The following is a 19091-nucleotide window of genomic DNA, read 5'->3' on the forward strand; positions in this document are numbered from 1 at the left end:
AAATGATTGGGAGGGGCTAAATCATTAAGACCCAGATCCTGCTGCCCCTGCTTGGCAATATTTCAGGCTGCCAGCATTGTGAGTGGGTCTGGTGCATGGTACATCACTAGCAAAGTAGTGTGGGCTTTTGTGATGGCTGTGTTGCACATGGAAGTGCCGTGAAGGGAAGAGGAAATCTGCTAGGAGCGATTGCTAGGAAAGCAAGCAGTCACTCAGCACTGGGGCAAACCCAAAACCATCAGGCTCTAGAGTTAGTCACAGGTGGATACAGTGACAACACACAGCCATGCTGGGCTCTGAAGTAAAGCAGGATAAAATAAAAAAATCTCAATTTTTTTTAAATTATTTTTTATTTCACAGGAACATTGCTTTTGGGAGCTGGCTGGAAATTGTCAAGTGTCCTTTTTGCCTGCAAAATGATTTCATAAAAAAAAAAAAATGAAAACCCCTCTGTATGTGTCAGTTACAGGGGGAAAAGATCATGAGTGAGATGTTTCTGAAGTGTTTTGGGGTTTATTTTAATCTTGTCATCCCAGTCTTTAGCTTCTCCCATATGATCCAGAAAGTGTAGAGCAGAAAAGTGAAAGTAAAAATCTGCACTTAACTTCTGACTGAGTCAAAGCAAACAGTGCCAATGTTTTATTGCCACATTTTCATTTTGATTTCCTTTAGTTTGATTATATACTGAAAAAAAAAAATTTTTATTCCCAGATGACTCTGTTACTTGGTGCTCAAGGAACTCTAGGAAAATGTCTTTTCTGAAGGCAAAGCACTCATCCTATCCCGTGACAATTTTTGTTTCTTTATCTAAAACAAAGAGGTGGGTTTTTTAACAAGCAAAACGTCTGTAAATAAATCTAAAAACTTACAGAGACTTTCTGTTATTGCTAAGATGTTAAACTCATCTATCATCAAATCTAAAGATATTTTAGGATATGTTTAATTTACTGGAAGAAACAGACCTACCCTTTAAAATTGAGCCAGCGTTCTCTGTAACACTGATGATTTTCAAATTGTAGCTGATATAATATTATAGTTGTAAATTACTTTTAAATACTTGGCTGTGGGTTCTTGCTTCTAATTATAAGTTCCCACATTTTGGCTTGTTCTGATCAGTGATTCTAAACCCAAATCTACAGGAAATTAGGACTCTTCATAAGAGTCCTGACCCAGAATCCATCAAGCTTCATGGTTTTGGGGACTTGTTGGGTTTTTTTATGTGTGTACCTAGAAGGCAAAGATATTCATCACAAGAATCAACCACACAGATAGAGATTTCAATCTTATTTACAGCAGTATAAATCAAAGTAACTTCACTGAGGCCAAGGGAGTTACTCTGGATTTATACTCATTGGTGTAACAAATATAAAACATGAATTAGTACCAGTTAGGACATAATTTGATTATTTTTTCACTGAAAATGTTCTTTCATTTGTGATTTAGAGAAAAGCACCCTACTGTGTTTGCACGCACCTACGTGTATACTAAATTTTGAACAAAACTCACATTTTCTATGGAAAAATGGAATTTTATGGTTTTTTTTCAAAGAATTCCATCTACCTGAAAGCCAGTTTCTTTAGTAAAACTGTTCAGACAGAAATTCTCTGACCTGCTCTAAGCCCAACTCATAATTCATACAAATAAGGCACTGCTCAGCGGATGTTCAGGAAAAGGCAAGGCAGTGAGCAACCACCCCTGCATCCCCTTGTGGTTACACTGGAGGCTCTTTGTGTAGAAAACAGGAAGGATGGGACAGTAGCTAAGGTGGTATGAGAGCTAGGAGAGTAGTTGTGTCTTAATTCAGCAGCACATCAAGGCTTTGTTTCAAGGAAAAGAATAACCACCCTAAATTTGGTTTCAGGTTAAATAAATCAGTTAAGGAAACATTCCAAAGCACTCCTTGCTCTGGCTATTGTGAAATCTATCTCCTTTTTAAATGGAAAATGAACGTTTTCAATGTTAGAACACTATGAACTACATAGGTGCATCTTTTCATGGAGTTTGAATTTTATTTTGTAGATTCGAAGCAGCTTTTCATGGCTAATAAGGTGATCGGATGAGAAAGATCTGAATCTGAAGAAGACTAAGAAACCTCAGCTGAGAATCAGGCTCACTCTGTGACTGAGGAGAAGTCACCTAGGCAAAACCTTCCCAGGTTTCTGACTCCCAGAAGGTCTCAGCCACAGTGGATCTATATTAATTCTGTAATTATAGCATTGCATAAATAAACGAAGGACCAGCTGAATGAAGGTATTTGCAAGACCCTGAACAGCCAGGCACCAGCCTGGTGCAGTGCTTTCCTCACTGGAAGCAGCACAGGCAAACCCTGTCAGTGTTCCCACATAGAAACTCCTCACCTGTTTCTTTCCCCCCCAAATATACAGGATATTAACCCTCCTTGTTTTCTGGTGTTATGTTGTAATTCCCTCCTATTTTCTAGATGCCAACACCATACCATGCAGCACTGGATCCTTGTCTCCTTCGTGCTGTTGAGGACAGCGGCCAGTAGTGCTCCCGACGAAGGACCGTGTCTTTTGAGGGTGATGGATGGGCTCTGCTCCTGCTCTGCCCAGCTTGCTATGGCACAGGAGCTCTGGGAAACGGCTAAAGCTGCTGGATTTAAGTCATTGATCCCCTGCCCTCCACCCTTTCTCCTCTTTGTCCCGTTCTTGGCTGGCTGGAGGCACTGCCTTGCTGTGGACAAGCTTTGATCGCAGCTTCTGGTGCTGGGGAGAGAGGTTGATGCAGCAAGAAGTGCAGTCTGGGCTGGGTTTACAGCACAGGCTTTCCATGAATGAAAGTCATTAAAATAAAAATAAATAAATAAAACCAAGCAGCTCTAGCTGCTGTTGGAGTCGTTCCACAGTAGCTGAGTGCATCTGCTTTTTTTCACCTCCGAAGTGAATCAATATGGCTTTAAACGATTTCCCTGGTGCCTGGATTTCTTACCTTCTGCTGCTGTTATAGTCCAGCTACACTGTTGCCTGGTCATTCCTACCTCTTTTTTTCAGTCTCTCCCTCCCCCCTGGCTGCCTCTCATTTCCTTCTCTTAAAAACATATACAAAATGTTCACTGGAGGAGCTCAGATTTCCTCGTGTGCCGTTTTCTCACACACACACATTCGCCATCACTTGCAGCCACACACACTCATCACAGTGCCTTAATACATACACTGCTGGCCTATATCTCCATCTCTCTCCCCTGTACACACACACAGCAGAGCTGATCCCTGCTGGAGCAACATCTGCTTATCAGGAGTTTTCCTTCTGATGCGGTCAATTAGTGAGGAAGCGCTCATGCTTACTTGCAGCTCTGTCTGCCAAAGATATTCATGTTTAAATCAAAAAATACATTTAAAAAAATAAATAATCTCTTGAGTTCTAGGATTTTTTTCTCTCCCATACCTCCCACCTACCTTAGGCAGGCATGTCTTAGTGTAAACCTGCCACTAGTGCTAAAACTGAAAGACCCACACACAGATAAACTCATGCCTTGGGGACTGCCTCCTTTTTGGAGATCCCACCTAATCTTGGATTTGGGTTGTTCAGAACACAAGGTATAAAAAGAAATGCTTATGCATCATCTGAGTAAATTGACGTAGGAGTGATATGCCCAGAGAAACCTGCAGTCCATCAGTGCAGCCGGCTGATGCCGGAGTCACCCGAATCCCCTTATCACTTCAGCAGTGTGCATAAACACATTAGTTGCTTATTCCAGGAAGAACCATCAGCTTACAAAGCCAAACAGCTTTTGCCAGCATCATCGCCCTTATTTATTTATTTTTGCTGTGTGATGTCTCACTAATTTTGCATTTTGAGGGAGTTTTTTTATGCCTTGTCACCTGCTTCAAGTACCCAGGAGCTCATTACTGGCTCCTGATTAGCAGTGTGTTTGAGTGGTACGCTGGAGGCAAAAATTTAAAAGGTATCAAAATGCAAATATGCCCCCATTGACCTCTGGAAAAATGCCTTACATTACAAACTACTTTCAAAGAAAGCCAGAAAGGTAAAGAAGGGAAAGACCGAGTTTGCAGAGGTTTCTGATATTAATAAAATTAATCACAAATGTTTACTTAGAAGTTTGCATTCTGAGTAATGTGGAAAGCTCTTTTGCTTTTCTTTAAAGAGGGAGTGGAGAAACCAGATGATGCTGCTCTGCCCACTTTGTGTCTCACTCCACTTGCTTTTCTAGAAGAGCCGCTGAAGTGACTGGAGCTGCTTGTGGTGCATATCCTTTCAATCTACCATGATTCAAGAATGTAGTCTAATATGTGGCAATAGCCCAGAATGAGGGACACAGAAATTATTCATGAGCCTTCTTTCAGCGCAAAAGATTCATAGAATCATAGAATAGTTAGGGTTGGAAGGGACCTTAAAGATCATCTAATTCCCACTCCTCTGCCAAGGGCAGGAACATCCCAGTGGATCAGGCTGCCCAAGGCCCCATCCAACCTGGCCTTGAACACCTCCAGGGATGGGGCAGCCACAACCTCCGTGGGCAACCTGTTCTAGTGTCCCATCACTCTCATGGTGAAGAAATTCTTCCTAATATCTAGTCTAAATCTGCCCCTCTCCAGTTTATACCTGTTCTCCCTGGTTCTATCCCCATAAGTCTTTATGAATAGCCCCTCTCCAGTTTTCTGTAGGTCCCCTAGATTCCTTCTAGAACCTCAGCTTAATGACTCTGCATTTAAGAAGTAAATTATTTTCAGCCAAATTTGCCTGGATAAGATGACAGTGATATTAAGACAAGTGGCATCCCTGCAGTGAGTTATGCCTGAGAACTGCATTGGGGAAAAAGGGAATGTGACCCAAGTTATTTAAAGTTGTTGCTCTTTAACCCTCACTGGTAACAGTGAATGTACTCCCTCACTAAAGAAGATTGCAGGTAAATGTTGGGTTGTGCTAGCAAAAGCAAATGCAAATGGTTCCTCACCCCAAAAGGTAAGCTTATGGTCTGGCCTTACCCTTAGTCTCCACCACACTTTTCTGCACTTATTTGCCTGGAGGCATGGCTTCCCTCTAAACCCCTGACACAGAGCCAGAAATCAGGGGGTTGACCTCTCAAAGCAAGCCAAATGCTTTAAAGTCATCTACCCTAGCAAGAGTTTGTATGAAAGTTTAATACTAGCTCAGTGTTCAAATTCGCAGGGAAGTCGTTAAACCATCCTTCGCTCGGTCCCCTCACTGCATTACATTTTGCTGCTGTTCAGTGTCTGAGGACGGAAGGAAAACCACGGGGAGGAACACTGCTGCTTCTGAGTGCAGTCAGCAGCACATACTTCAGGCCCTATGAGTATGTAACATGATAAACACAACCGACCAGCAAAAGGAAAGGAAACAGCAATAGCTGTGATGATTACCAGTGTATAAAAATCATCTGGAAGAAGAAAATGGTTGCTGTGCCATTGCTTAGCTGGTTTCTCTGTCTCTGGCTATTGCTTCATTGCGCTTGGTCATAAATGAAAGCTATCTAATGCTAATGACCGTGGTGCCCACCCTAATCATGCATTTGAAATATTAATAAAAATAATTTATGTCATGTGACTGCTTTTTAACTAGCTGCTTTCAGGACTTTAGATCAGGATTATAGAAGACGTGCATTTATAAATTATTAGCCTTGAGCACATAAGCACTGCATACTATGGGGAGCACTTTTGTAGCACTTTAAATTAATTTATTGTTATTCATTCCAGCTGTCTGTGATGTAAACCTTTGGCTATAAATTTGTACCATCATCCAACACACCATTAAACTAAAGTGGTGCCCGTGCTGGAGCATATAATAAAACATATGAATAAGATTTCTGTGGGGACACTTTTTTTAAACTCACTTCTCAGTTAATGACACAAGAAAAGTGAGATAACACAGTCACCCTATAACTATGCAGTCAATAAAATATGTCTGTTGGGGGGAGAATTTTAAATTTGCACTTCTATTGAATTCTGACTCAATGTTTTTCTTTACCAGATTGTTTCAATTCATATCCTATCTCAAGAAAAAGGCTTTGTCTGAAGGCATCGTGAAGTCACTAGCTAAGATTGCCAGAGGATTTTTGTTGGACCTAAACTTCTCAGTGGTGGAAATAGCTCCTGACCACTGAATCACAGCAGCATGAGAGCATAGCAGTTTTACTGTCTTATCTCCTCTGCAGGCAAACATTCTTTCTCTTACAGATCACCATAAGGGTAACAAAACCTTATCTGCATGAGTAACACAATAACGTCTTAATCCATTTAACGGTACAGATATACTCTGTACCAGCCCACTGGGATTCAATTTCGTACACTTTAAAGCAAGTTGTGATCACGCAGTGCTCTACCAAGCAGAGTTAGAACACCTATTGCTTTGTTCTTGCCATACAGATCTCATCTTTCTCACTTCAATGCTAATACTTTATGTTACTTTTTTGACAGATGACTTCTATCGAGTTTGTTCAAAGCCAGATCTGCCATCATTAGGTAGTATAGGGATAGAACGAGGTGGAATGGTTTTAAACTGAAAGAGGGGAGATTGAGATTAGATAATAGGAAGAAATGTTTTCCTGCAAGGGTGTTGAGGTGCTGGCACAGGTTGCCCAGAGCAGTGGTGGCTGCCTCATCCCTGGAGTTGTTCAAGGTTGGATGGGGCTTTGAGCCACCTGATCCAGTGGGAGGTGTCCCTGCCCATGGCAGGGGGATTGGAACTGGATGGGCTCTAAGATCCCTTCCAACCCAAACTGTTCTGTGATTCTATGATCTCAGTCTTCTACTGATATCAGTAAGAGTTCTGCTGCTGATTTCTCAGATTTAGGCTCCAGATATCCGATATAGCTTTATGAAAACAGAGACAAAAGTCTGAATATCAGATTCTCGGCTGACATAACATAGTACAACTCCTTTAATTTGTACCAGCTGCTCATCTAGCTGGTGCTCTTCAGTTCTAAATCTTTCTGATTTACTTACCCAGTAGCAGGACTCTTGGAAAATTGACTGAGAGCAGTCGATCTAGTAAAATAGGTGAGGGGTGATTTACCTATTCATGAATCCTTGCCTCTCCAAACTAAACATACAGCACTATCAGTGTGCATTATTGTATCACTTCCAATTAAAAGAAAACACAAACTGTAGTCTGATTGCAAAATGTCTTTTAGCTCCTACCTGGAGGTGGGATCTTCACCTGATACCTAGCAAAGAAGGAGTTAACGACAGTTTAAGGTTCCCTGGCATAGGAGATTAGGAGAAGAGATATAAATCAGGTGTCTGAGATATAAAAGGGTGCTGATGGCTTGGTGAGAGGCTGGTCTTTAGCTGTTGTTTTAGCTGTTGGTAGGATGATCTGGAATGTTACAGCAGTTGGTGTTGGTTTGGGCTCTCCCTTCCTGCAAAGATGCTCTATTCGTTTTGAGTTCCCTTTGAATGAAGACTGCCCTGCTACTTCCAGCTGAAGGGTTGGTTTTCACCAGCAGTTTTTTGCTTTCTGTCTGAGGGTACATGCAGACCAGCTCCTGTTCTTCTTACTGATGTACTAATTTGGAGCTAACGCACTAATTTTGCTAAGGTAAAATGTTGCTTACTTAAATAAAATGTTCTTTTAACTTACTTGGTGCAAGAGAATAAAACTCAGTTGTGTGAAAGAAGTTCTATGGAGCTTTCCTTTTTATTAATTGGTTTATCACTGTCTCTTGGTGTGTTTTAAATTATTTAAGGAGACATTCCTTCCTTGTAACACATAGCTTATAATTACCATGTAACTTAGATGGTGTCAAAAGCAGGGATTGTGTTGTGTTTAAGTTGCAGCAGCTAACACAATAGTACTCATCTCCCAGCTGTTAATTAATCCTTTCAGTTATCTATGCCTCCCTTTCCTTACAGATTACACAGAAAGAAGGTGCCTTTTTTTCTTATTTTTTTATTCCTTCTCACGTGAACTGTAATCTTTTAGGAGTTGGCTGTTTTTCCTGCAGATATTTGCTTAAATTCTCTGAAGATGCCTCATGAAGAAGAAGAGGTGCTTCACTTCACTCTCTGTGTTCCCACTGATATCGGAGATGCTTTTTCATCTCTCTTTGTTTGGTAGGACCAAGCTCCTCAGCCCACTACAGTGCCTAGAAGCTCCAGCCAAGAGCTCTGAGTGTGCCAAGAAGCAAAGAAGCTGAGGGAACTCAGATATGACAAAAGATTATGGGTGGCCACCAAGAGTTGGAGGAAGCAGAACGCTACAGCAGCAGTTCAGTTTGGTGAAAGTGGTCTTCAAAGTAGCTGGTACCTGAATGGAACGCTTCGTCTTTCATCCAAAAAGCTGCCCTCAGAGAGCTGTGGAAAGATCCAAGGAGGAGGACTGACAGCCTGTTCATCCCCTTACTGAGCTCATAGACACAGGGCCTTGTGTACCAAAGAGGGCATCTGCCTCTAGTGGAGTTGGGTGATTGCCACGCCTGCCACATCACAGCCTCACAGATATATACTAGCATTTGTTGTACTGTCAAAATATGCTTTAAAGCCCGTTTCAGCAGAGATCTTTCTTAGACTCTTTGCCAGGAAATGTTAATTACTGTGGTGCAGTCTTCTGTTTTCTGTGGTGCAATAACAACTAATTTACACCAGTTGCAAAAACACCTACACTTTTTTATTAAAAATCAATCAAAGCAAATCAATACAGTGTAAAGTACACAATAACAAAATGAAAAGCTCTTTTCTTAATATATATATATATACTTGAGCATCCCTAATAAAGTCTCAGTGTTGATTCAAGCCACTTGTCTGTTCTAGTCTAATAAGAAGCTGTCAAGTATCTTTTTAGCGTTTTTGGAAATGACTAAAAGTGGTTGTCCCATTACTTTGCAAAAAATGGTGATAATTAACTCCCAAGCTGTAAGTCAATACAATGGTGTGAATGCTACTGCGTTCATCTCTCTGCATTACATCACCTATGCACCTGGCAGCCATGGAATCCACTTTGACTCAGCATGAAGGTTAGCTTTTATTTATAGCTGTCATTAGAAAAACACTAGTACTAATGGAGCCTGCTCCGTTGCTAGAATGTGTCAGTACAGAGGAAATTCCACAGCAAGTTTTGCATTTTGACAAGTCAAAGAGTAAAATAAATTAATTGCTTCTTCCTGGGACAAACTGTTTACTCCTCAGAATGTGATGATCTACTGGAACGTTGATTTCAAAGTTTCTTAGAGAACTATCCTATGGTTTGTGTTTTCTGCCACTTTTCTAACCAGGCTGGGTGTTGCAGAGCCTGAGAGGGCAGGTCGTGTCACTCATGTCATGGTTTCTGGGCTCCCCTGCAGCAAAGAGCCAGGCAAGACCAAGGTTGTTGGATGGGTCACTTAAATCCTAGTTCCTGCCTCCTTTCATCAAGGGTGCAGAAGCTCTGTGACTTGTCCAGCAGAGATCCAGCCCAGCAGCTCCACCAGGGAAGTGCTCCCTCAGCCCATGGTGATATGTTCCACATGCTACGGGGAAGAACATTTTGCCCTTTACAGCACAAGCTCCTGCTTCCATCACAAACCTCTGCCGTGGCTTGCTCATTTCTGAGTGCATCCAAGTGATTAGAGCTGATTTTCAGGAGTTAACCAGAACAAAACCAAACAAGGTAACTTTGATCTTGGATGGGCAGACCACCATTTCCTTTCTACAGACAGAACTATCACAGGTTTAAGTTTGATGTGATTTTTAACAGTGGATTGATAGATGGTACTTCTAAATGTGTGAATTCATAGAGGTATGACTAGGTTTTTCAAAGCCATTAGACAAGTCTGGCAGTGGGCTAGGAGGATGAGTGTCACTAAGATAAAAATGCATTAGCTACACTAATTTAAAAGGGATGGAGAAATGCAAAAGCATCAGCAATTCCTCCAGCATTGCTACAGAGGTACTGGGAATCCAGACATGACAAGTGAATAGCAACAAAAAACCCACTTTGAAATCAAATCAAAGATCTTCAAATGAGTATATTTGGTTTGATTCATGTTTAGGAATTCCAAAATGTGGTAATATGTCACTGAGATACCACAAAAAAGTCATATATGTGTGTTGTATATATGCTGTGTGTTCCCCTCAGCAACAGTGATGTAACCACTATTTTGTTATCATGATGGATGGGTCCAGGGCTTCTCTCTGCCACAAAAATTTACATTAGTCCATCCTGCTTTTTGTATATGGTGCTATATTTTTATTCAGTTCCCTTCTCTGTGGTAAAACATAACTGCTCCTGACTGACTTTCTGACTCCTGAGCCAGTTAAGCTAAGGCAAGCCCGCCAAAGGTAGAATAGTTATTTACATTATATAAGCCTTTCAGACTCTTGAAATATAGGGCTTAAGCATATTATTAACTTCAGGCATATTAGTAAGTCCCACTGAGGCAAAAAGGATGTGCTTTAGGGCACAGATGACTATCAGCTAAGAAAGAAATGAGAAACTTGTTTCCTTCCAAGGGTAATTGATTACTTGTGGAATAACTTCTTTCTGAAACTATTACTTGATCTGTATTTTAAGTGTATAGGAATGAGTTTTATGTTAGTAATCTCCTCCTACTGCAGAATTGATGAGTTTCAATAACATCATAGTATTTTCAAATCGAAACAGATGTTCTGTTGCACAACCTACAACAGAAAATCAATAGTAGGTGAGCCACAAGTAGCCCTTCCTTCTGAGAGGGCTCCACTGTGAGAGCTGTGCAGGGTGAACTCACCATTGGAGAGAGAAGTGACATGAAGGCCAGCAAGTTTTCATGACAGTCTTATCAAATTCCCACTATTATTTGGCTTAGCTCAGGTAAATTATGTGCTTTATATGATGACCTTTAATTATCCTCCAGGGGAATTGTGTACTGTTTTTCATGTGGAGATTAAGTAAGCTGCCTTTCAGTTGTTAGCATGTATTAGTACTGTATTTTTGTATGGATATTTCAAGTAGGAATGTAGGGGGAGAGACTCTGAAAACACATGAAATAAGATGGTACATGGCCCAAAGAGATTCACAGAACCATAGAATCATTGAGGTTGGAAAAGACCTCTAAGATCATCAAGTCCAGCAATCAGCCCAACGCCACCATGCCTACTAAACCATGTGCCAAAGTAACATGTCTACACATTTTTTTAACATCTCCAAATAGAGCCTCCACCACTGCCCTGGGGAGCCTGTACAGTGATTGAACACTATTTTGGTAAAGAAATCCTTCCTAATATCCAACCTAAACTTCCCCTGGTGCAACTTGAGGACCTACCAGCTTACTATTTATTTTAACCTGACGAAGAATGGCTAAGGTAAAAGACAGGGGTGGAGGAGTATTTTTGCTTTTATTCAGAAGTTCATGTAGAATGAGGAGCAGAAATTGAGTTTTCCAAATGTCATAAATGCATAAACACAGACAAGGAGCCTTTGGAACAGAAGATGCTTTAGAGGCTTTAAAGATTTCACTGGTCCTCTCATTCAGGTAACACAGTGTGGCACCATGTGAATGTGCAAGAGGTGATTTCCAATGATACTCCTTCCTTTCTTTTAATGGATGTCATGACAGAGCAAGAAATATTAGATGCAAGCAAGCCCTATGGTTTTGATTGTGGTTAGTCTGACGGTTCTGTTTTGCTTTAAGTGGAAGCTGATGAACAATGGTTTAAAAAGAGAAAAGGAAAACAGCCCCAGTGCTGAGGTCAGCCAGCCACTTCCTACACCCAGCTGTTTCAGTTTATTTTTTTAATTAAGTTTGGCTTAAATTAATGATGACAGTTTAAAGAGAACTCTTTCACCTATTTAGCTTACTTTACATCTGAAACCAAGTCCCTTCTGTCCAATTGCATTTGGTTACAAGATTTGCAGTTAGGTTACTTAAAGTCCCTGGTTTCTCCCCACTTTATTTTGTCATCTCTCTGCTCTGCTATTGCCCTCTGCCCTTTCGTGCCCTTTCAAGGGAGGGCTAAAGCTATTGCTGCTGTGGTATGGAAGCAAAGTGCCTCCTAATTGATCGTTAATACTGCTGGAGTGCGAAGATGTTGGGAATTGCTAGATCAAGATCATTTACTCCAGCTTCTGGGTCAGCTCTTCAGATGGTATAAATCAGTGGTCCTTCCTGGCTCTTTGGGTAGGTTTGCACTGTGGAGTAGTTGGTTCAGTGGCTCTAATCTGCAGATCTGCACGAGCACCAGAGCCTACAGGGTGTTTGCCTAGAAAGCCAAAGTATACTCTCTGCTTCAGAATAGTGTAGTTTATTTTCAGAAGCCTGGGAATTAGCAGCTTTAGAAGTAACTGCTGTAACTGTGATTTAGATGATGAGGAGAGAAGCAGAAGCCTTAATTTTTCAGAAAGAATACAGGTTAAAACAAGAAGTCTTCTGATGTCATCAGATGCTACAGAGTCATGGGAGTGTGTGTGGTCCCAGTGGCCTTTCTAAGCCAGTAGAGGCCCTGCTTTTTTCAACAAACTTTACCCTGGCTGTATAGAAGGAAAACACCACTGGCTCTAGGGGGTTTGGCTTCATTAACATGCGGATTACTTAAACCCCTCTCAACTATCCATTTAAGCCTTCTCTCCAAGCTTTTCTTGCGTAGTTAAAGCAATTTTTTTCTTCAGCTGGGGAGGCCTTGCTTTAGTATTTAAGGTAAAAGCTGATGACTCATAACAAATAAGTGAAGTGCCACTCCTTTACCTCTTCTGCTAGGAAAGCAATAAGAATTGCATCATAGCTCCTTGCAGATATCAACATGATTGCTATGGGTGCAGTCATCTGTAAACAGTGAAATCTTACAGGTTTCTTAAATTAAAATTAACCCCATGGCCTAGGTGGTACTAACTTCAGTGAGTAATGCAAAACCACCCAGGGAATGGTCCTTAACTGTGGTCTTGAGAAGACTGCAAAAAACCAAGCAGGTATGGGGTGGGTTTTTTGGTCATTCATGAGTTAGAATTAGATTGTGTCTCATCTGCCTCACTCCAGTAAAAATGAGCAGAGGAGGGCTGCACTTCGTAAGAAAATAATGAGGAGTCAGAGAAGTCAATCCCACACCTCATCTGAATCCCAGACAGAAACTGGCTTGAGCTAAGGAAAACAGGTAGAGGATGCTCTCCTGGGTGAGTATTTTGCTTCTTTGGGATACAGTTCCTAAGTTACAACTCAATAACAGTTACAAATATTTTATAATGCCTAATTATAAGAACTTTGTATATTCTTGTCATCACATATTCTTACTGAAATGCCTAAATGGCAGGTATGAGATCAACTACAGTCTGCACATATCAGGTGAAATGTCGCATAGAAGTTTCTGGGTCAAATTCAAGTATGATAATAAATAGCTCTATACGTATCACATAGAACTGTCAGAAATTGAGATTAATGGAAAAGGGATACAACTTGCAGTATTTTGGTAGTTTACACGTCAGGTACTTTACAAGTCAAGTGTACAAGTCAGGTTCTGAGAACAAAAGCAGTCAAAAAAAAGTTCCTATCTCCGTTCTCCTTCAAAAGTGCCTAAACTATCGTGTTTATTTTGGATGTCTTTTCTCTGCTTCATAATTAAGATATTTAACTTGAGTTTTAAACAAAACCAGAAATTTCTAAAGAATATAATCAAAGGCATTTTTTTTCCAAGCAAATCTGCAGAACCTACTTCACCAAACTTTGCACAAATTTACAATTTACTTCGGCTAACATTGAACTGCACATTTTCATGTTCTTCTGTGACTAAAGTCTCTTCTTCACTTGAAAAAAAAACTCTCCAGCTGTATTTCTGGTGTTTGTCTAACATGTTAATAGCCAGACACTAGCACCTTGTTTTCAATTTTGCCTCTGTTGGAGACACCACTTGAATTTAGGCTTTTCTTTTACTGGCAGTAGCTACAATGGTCTAGGCTTTAATCACCAGCAGCTGTAGAAATGAGAATAGAATTGCAAAAGCAAACATAGCCTTGAAGATCAGTTAAATTCACATCTGCATGTGCACTTTTTTCCCTAGTATTACACTCCAATATAGTAAGGTTTTGAATACCTTGGGAACTCATTCTTGGCTCTTTCCCTACCTCTGAGTTAAAATCATGTATAAAATACTTATTGTGCAGGAACGGTGATGTGAGCTGGGAAGAATACCTCTTGCCTGGCTTATTTCAAAGTAAAATTATACAGAATTTAGCTTATTGTTTTGCGGAGCCATAAACATCCACAAAGCTCCTCCTGAAGTCAACCAGAATAGCTGCACCAGCCAAGCCTAGAGGATATCGAAACCTAACAAAAATCCATCTCTGTCTGATATTCAGTATCCAGCTTTTCACACTGGAGCTAGATGATAAGACACCACGGTGGGTTTGAAGGCTTCGGACCACAGCTTTTATTCCCTGACTGCCATCCCACCCCTCTGGCAGAACTTCCTGGAGCAAGGTTGGGAGAAGAGGCAGTTTCCCTCGTCTTGGGCCCTCACAGTTCACAGCATGGTGTGTTAACTCCAACAGCCATTGATTTCAATTTGTAGTAACATGCTGGGCTGTGAGCTGCAGCAGGAGGGGTCTCTGGTTCACAGCTCCTGTCAGGTTCAGAAGAACTGAGGTTCTCACCTCAGCAGTAACCTCTTTAGCTACCAAAGGTGGAGCCAATTCAATCATAGAATCGGCACCATTAAGTAATTCTCCTTTATAAAAACCCAAAGCAATCATACCGATGTCAAAGAAAAAAGTCCCAGATGAGAGTATGTTTCCTCATTATAAATAAAGAAAAAATAGTTAAAAAGCTAAAAAACAAATGGCTCCTTGGGGCAATGGATTGGATCATTAATATATCATGTTAATATTTCTAAAAAAAAAAACAAAAAACTTACGAGTTAACAATTTAACCCTGACAGTGTCTCAGGTTGAAAATAATTGCTATCCTAAAATAATAACTTAACTCCTCAGTATTCCTTTAACCCATATTACATCAATTAAAACATAGGAGTACTTTTTCAGTGAGAAGGATTATGCCTAAAACAATTTCAGCTACGCTTCCATATTTAAATGCTTGTGGTTTTCCTTCTTTTTTAAAAAGAAACCAAACCAAAGCACCTCACAAGTTGGCCATAAAAAGCTCATAGACACCACATCCACCTACCAACTCTCCCCCATTCATACCTAAAGCAAAAAAATCAATCATTTTCCACAGACCTATATATATATAGAATAATCTTTCTTAACACCTGGGTAGATCTCTCTGCTCTTGACGCAGTCTTATTAGTCTTAGTCTGCATATTTCAGAGCTGTGAATAGACAGGCAAGTTATAAAAGATTCTGAAGTTTGGTAAAGACTAAATTCTGAAGACTATCATGGTTAGGTCAACATTAGTTTACTGTTCAAAGCAGACATGTCAAAAGAGGCTGGAAAGGAAAAGTGCTGCTCCAGAACAAATTTTTTTACTTCTCTCTATGGATGTCCTTACAGCCTTCTGGCCTCAGAACATCCCTGGGAACACTATTTCAGTGTGCAGTGGCTGAGTGCAAGAAAGGGCTTATGGAGGCTTAGGTTGGAAGAATTAATCACAAGTAGGAAAATGTTTTCACACCCCCCACTCCCATCCTAATTGACCACACCAGAGAGGGAAGCCAGGACCAAAAGTCAACTAGACTGTGCTGAATCGCATCCACAATGCTTTGAGCTTCGGTCCTTTGGAGTGGATTGGGCATGTCAAAATACATAGTTCTTGGCCTCTCTGGGCTGTCTCTCATCTCATCAGAGATGTCTGATGATCTTAGAGGTCTTTTCCAACCTTGATGACTGTATGATTCTATGTCTGTGACTTTAGCGTGTGTTTGTAAAAGGGACTTTTTGGTTCAAAGTGCCCACAATGATGAGAAGCTGCACTGATAACCTCTAGAACGGTACAAACAGAGTGTGCTTCGTGGCGGTGTGTTATTGTGGGCTCAGACACCATTGAGACATTGTTCGCCTGGCCTCAGGTTAGGGAACACGCTTTGATATAAACCCAATTCTTTTGTCTCTGATGTGGCTCCTGGGAGCAAAACGTGCTGTCTACTCTGTATGGGTTTCATCTCCACAAAGAAGCACAGTAGCAGCCTACACGAGTGCGCGCAATGGGAGAAACATGTTAGGGACAAAAAAAGCCAAGCGAGTGCAGGGCATAGGCACGCACTCATTCAGACAGCAACTTAACCTTAGTGGGTTGCCTCCCATAAATATCTGCAGGATCCTGGCATTTAGCAGAGCAAGTGATGGTTAAGCAAGTTAAGTGCTGTTTGAAATCTCTACTTTGTGGCTTCTTGTTCTGTTTTTCTTTCTTTCTTTCTTTAATAACTGAGCTTCTCCATAGCACCCAGGGATATTTGTTCTGGTAATGATTAAGGAATAAAACCTCTGGCAGTTGGATTCTGCAGGAGGGAGGTGGGGGCAATCCAGTTCTCATGCAGTGGCCTCATAAGCCTGGGTTTCATATAGCATAGCTGGATGTTTGATTGAAAGCAAAATAATTCTTCAGGTTCAAATTAGGGCATATTTAATCTTCTTTGGAAGTAACAACAACAACAAAAAAATAAGCTCGTGTGCTTTTAAAGAGAAATCTAATAGAAGTAGATGAGCACATGCTGGCCAGCCCTGCGGAACCCCGGCCACGGCTGTGCCCCGTGAATGTGGTTTGTCCTGGCAGAGCTGCTGGGAGTGCGACTGTGCATGTTACTTGCGAGCAGAGCCCCTGCCGAGCCATAACCAACAGGTTGCAGCAAACAAAGCTAACATGAAAAAGGCTTAACAGTGCTTAAACTGGGAAAAATCTCCTGTAAAATAAACTCAGCCTGGTCTATCTCTAATACAAGTGTGGGTTCATCAGCAGGTCTGTCCCACAGAGGCTGGGCAATGGGAGCCACCACCGTTCCATGAAAAAAAAATCATCATCTAAAACATCTATAGAAAGATTTTCATATCTATAAAAAATGGAAATGTTTTTGGCTGTCGGCTTTGCAGGACCCTGTGACCTGCCACGGACAGGGCTACCCTCAGCCTCGAGCAGATCCTGCCCAGCTCACAGCGCCAGGTTCAGGGGGAGAGATGCTCTGGTGGCAGCTGCCTTGCGAGGTGCAGTGCTGTGGGTGCTTATGTGCACCTGAAGCCCCCGAGAGAGTCAGCAGTGCTGGTGGTTACCAAAAGAAAAAGAGTGCTTTGGGGTTTTTTTGGCTGTTAAATACAAGCCGTTAGAATCTGACAGGGTTTTTACAGAATGTAGTTACACATACTTAAGTTACAACTGCATTTTAAGCCGCTGCTTTTGTTGCAGTAATCCACACCTGAAAATTTGTGTTCAGAACCAGTCCAGAAGGAGCTGTTCCTTGGCCCACCTGTGGGGAGGAGCTGCTCCAGGGAGAGAGAGGGGAGATGGGAGCTGCTGCAGAGCAGCAGAGGACCACTCTGGCGTCCCCATTTGAGCTGGGGCCGTGATTCAGCTGAAATGCTGAGGTCTGAGATCCTGAGGTCTAGGGTGCCTGGATTGAAGTGAGAGGAAGTCTGAGGGCCGGGCTGTGTCACGTCAGACCTAGTGACAGCCATGGGCTCCCATTGCTTTGGAGATGTGGAGCTCAGGCTGTGTGCTGCTTGCAAGGGGAGAATAGACCCTGGCTCCAGCTGCTTCCTGGTGGTGTCTGCGAGTCCTGGTGGGTGAGATCAGACACCTTAACATCTGAGTCCCACTAGCCACGTAAACACAACAGTGAGCATCTACAAAGCATTTATAGAACTGCATAAGGCCATATAAAATGTTTCCCTGTGTAAACCTCTTCCTCAAGGGAAGAGCAGGGGAATCTGTTTGCCGGCTAAGATCTGCTAAGCTCCATCCAAGAGAAAAATCACAGTGTGAGCTGGGCAATAAGACTCAGGCAGGATGCTGATTTCTTTTTCTTTTTTTTCTTAGTGGGTTAAAATGGAGCCAGTTGCAGCAAACAACCCTGCAGATTTATTCCGCTGCAGGAGACCTGGCATACACCGGATGCCTTGGAGGGACAGAGGGAAGGAGCAGAGGAAAAAAGAAAAAGGCTGATGGGAGCAAGCAGCTAGGGAGAAACCTCTGGAAGGTTCGAGCGTGCAGGCGGCTGCACTCATGCTTTATGTCACTGCAGAACATTAAATGAGCACTTAAAAAGGTAATTAGCACCTTTTCATTGGACCAGAAATCAAAGGTATAATTTACCAGAAGTCAGTGAACAATGTAAGAGATCTAATTTAACTGCATTGTGTAGCTGAGCCAGGGTGAGAAAGCAGAAGCCTGTCTTGGCTGAACGGATGCACTTACAGCAGAGCTGATTTTGTCCCCTGACAGGACAGTGCCATTATCACCAGTGCCACGCTTGGCACAGTGGGTAAAGTGACACAGAGTATTTGTGCTATCTGAATTCTACCTCATCATTTTTGTTATTTTGCAGTAAAAGCAGAGAGCCTGTCATATATAGAAGAGAATTCTCTTGTCTAGAAGAGGCAGTAATTTGTAGCCAAGGTTAGGCATCACAGTTCAGATGTTCTCTTTCACAGCCTCTACACAGGCTGACAGGATCAGACTGCTCCAAAGTTCAGGAAAATGGTCAGGAAATGGAGGTTTTGGTTTTAGCCCATTGTAGATGACAGAATCGTAGAATGGTTTGAGTTGGAAAGAGACCTTAAACTCCTCCAGTTCCAAACCCTCTGCCATGGACAGGGACACCTTCCACTGGATCAGGTTGCTCAAAGCCTTATCTAATCTGGTCCTGAAAGGCTGGAAGATGAAAGGTGATCAAATATTCGGATTTCTTTTTAGACTTCAAAGTGTCCAGTCTCGCCTTAAGGATTTGGAATGTGCAATTCAACTTGCTTCTAGTTTGTGATATCAAATGAAGTGTTCAAAAGATCAATAAGAGAGAAAAACACTACTAAAGTTTAAGTGCCATATAAAGAAACTAAGCTCTAACTCAGTTATTTTTTCAAGCCAGATCTTTCTCAAGCCAAGGCATATTACCTTTATCGGGATTTCTTAAAGAAAGATGTGAACTGTACGTAAGCACAATTGTAAAATCAAGCTGTTAGCTGAATAACAAAGCTGCGGTACAGCACATCATATTCAATATTACAGTCCTAACAAGGATTAAACTTTGTCTTTTGAACGCTGCTGCCT

Source organism: Cuculus canorus, chromosome 7 (genome assembly GCF_017976375.1).
Source record: "Cuculus canorus isolate bCucCan1 chromosome 7, bCucCan1.pri, whole genome shotgun sequence".
Taxonomy (NCBI): Eukaryota; Metazoa; Chordata; class Aves; order Cuculiformes; family Cuculidae; genus Cuculus; species Cuculus canorus.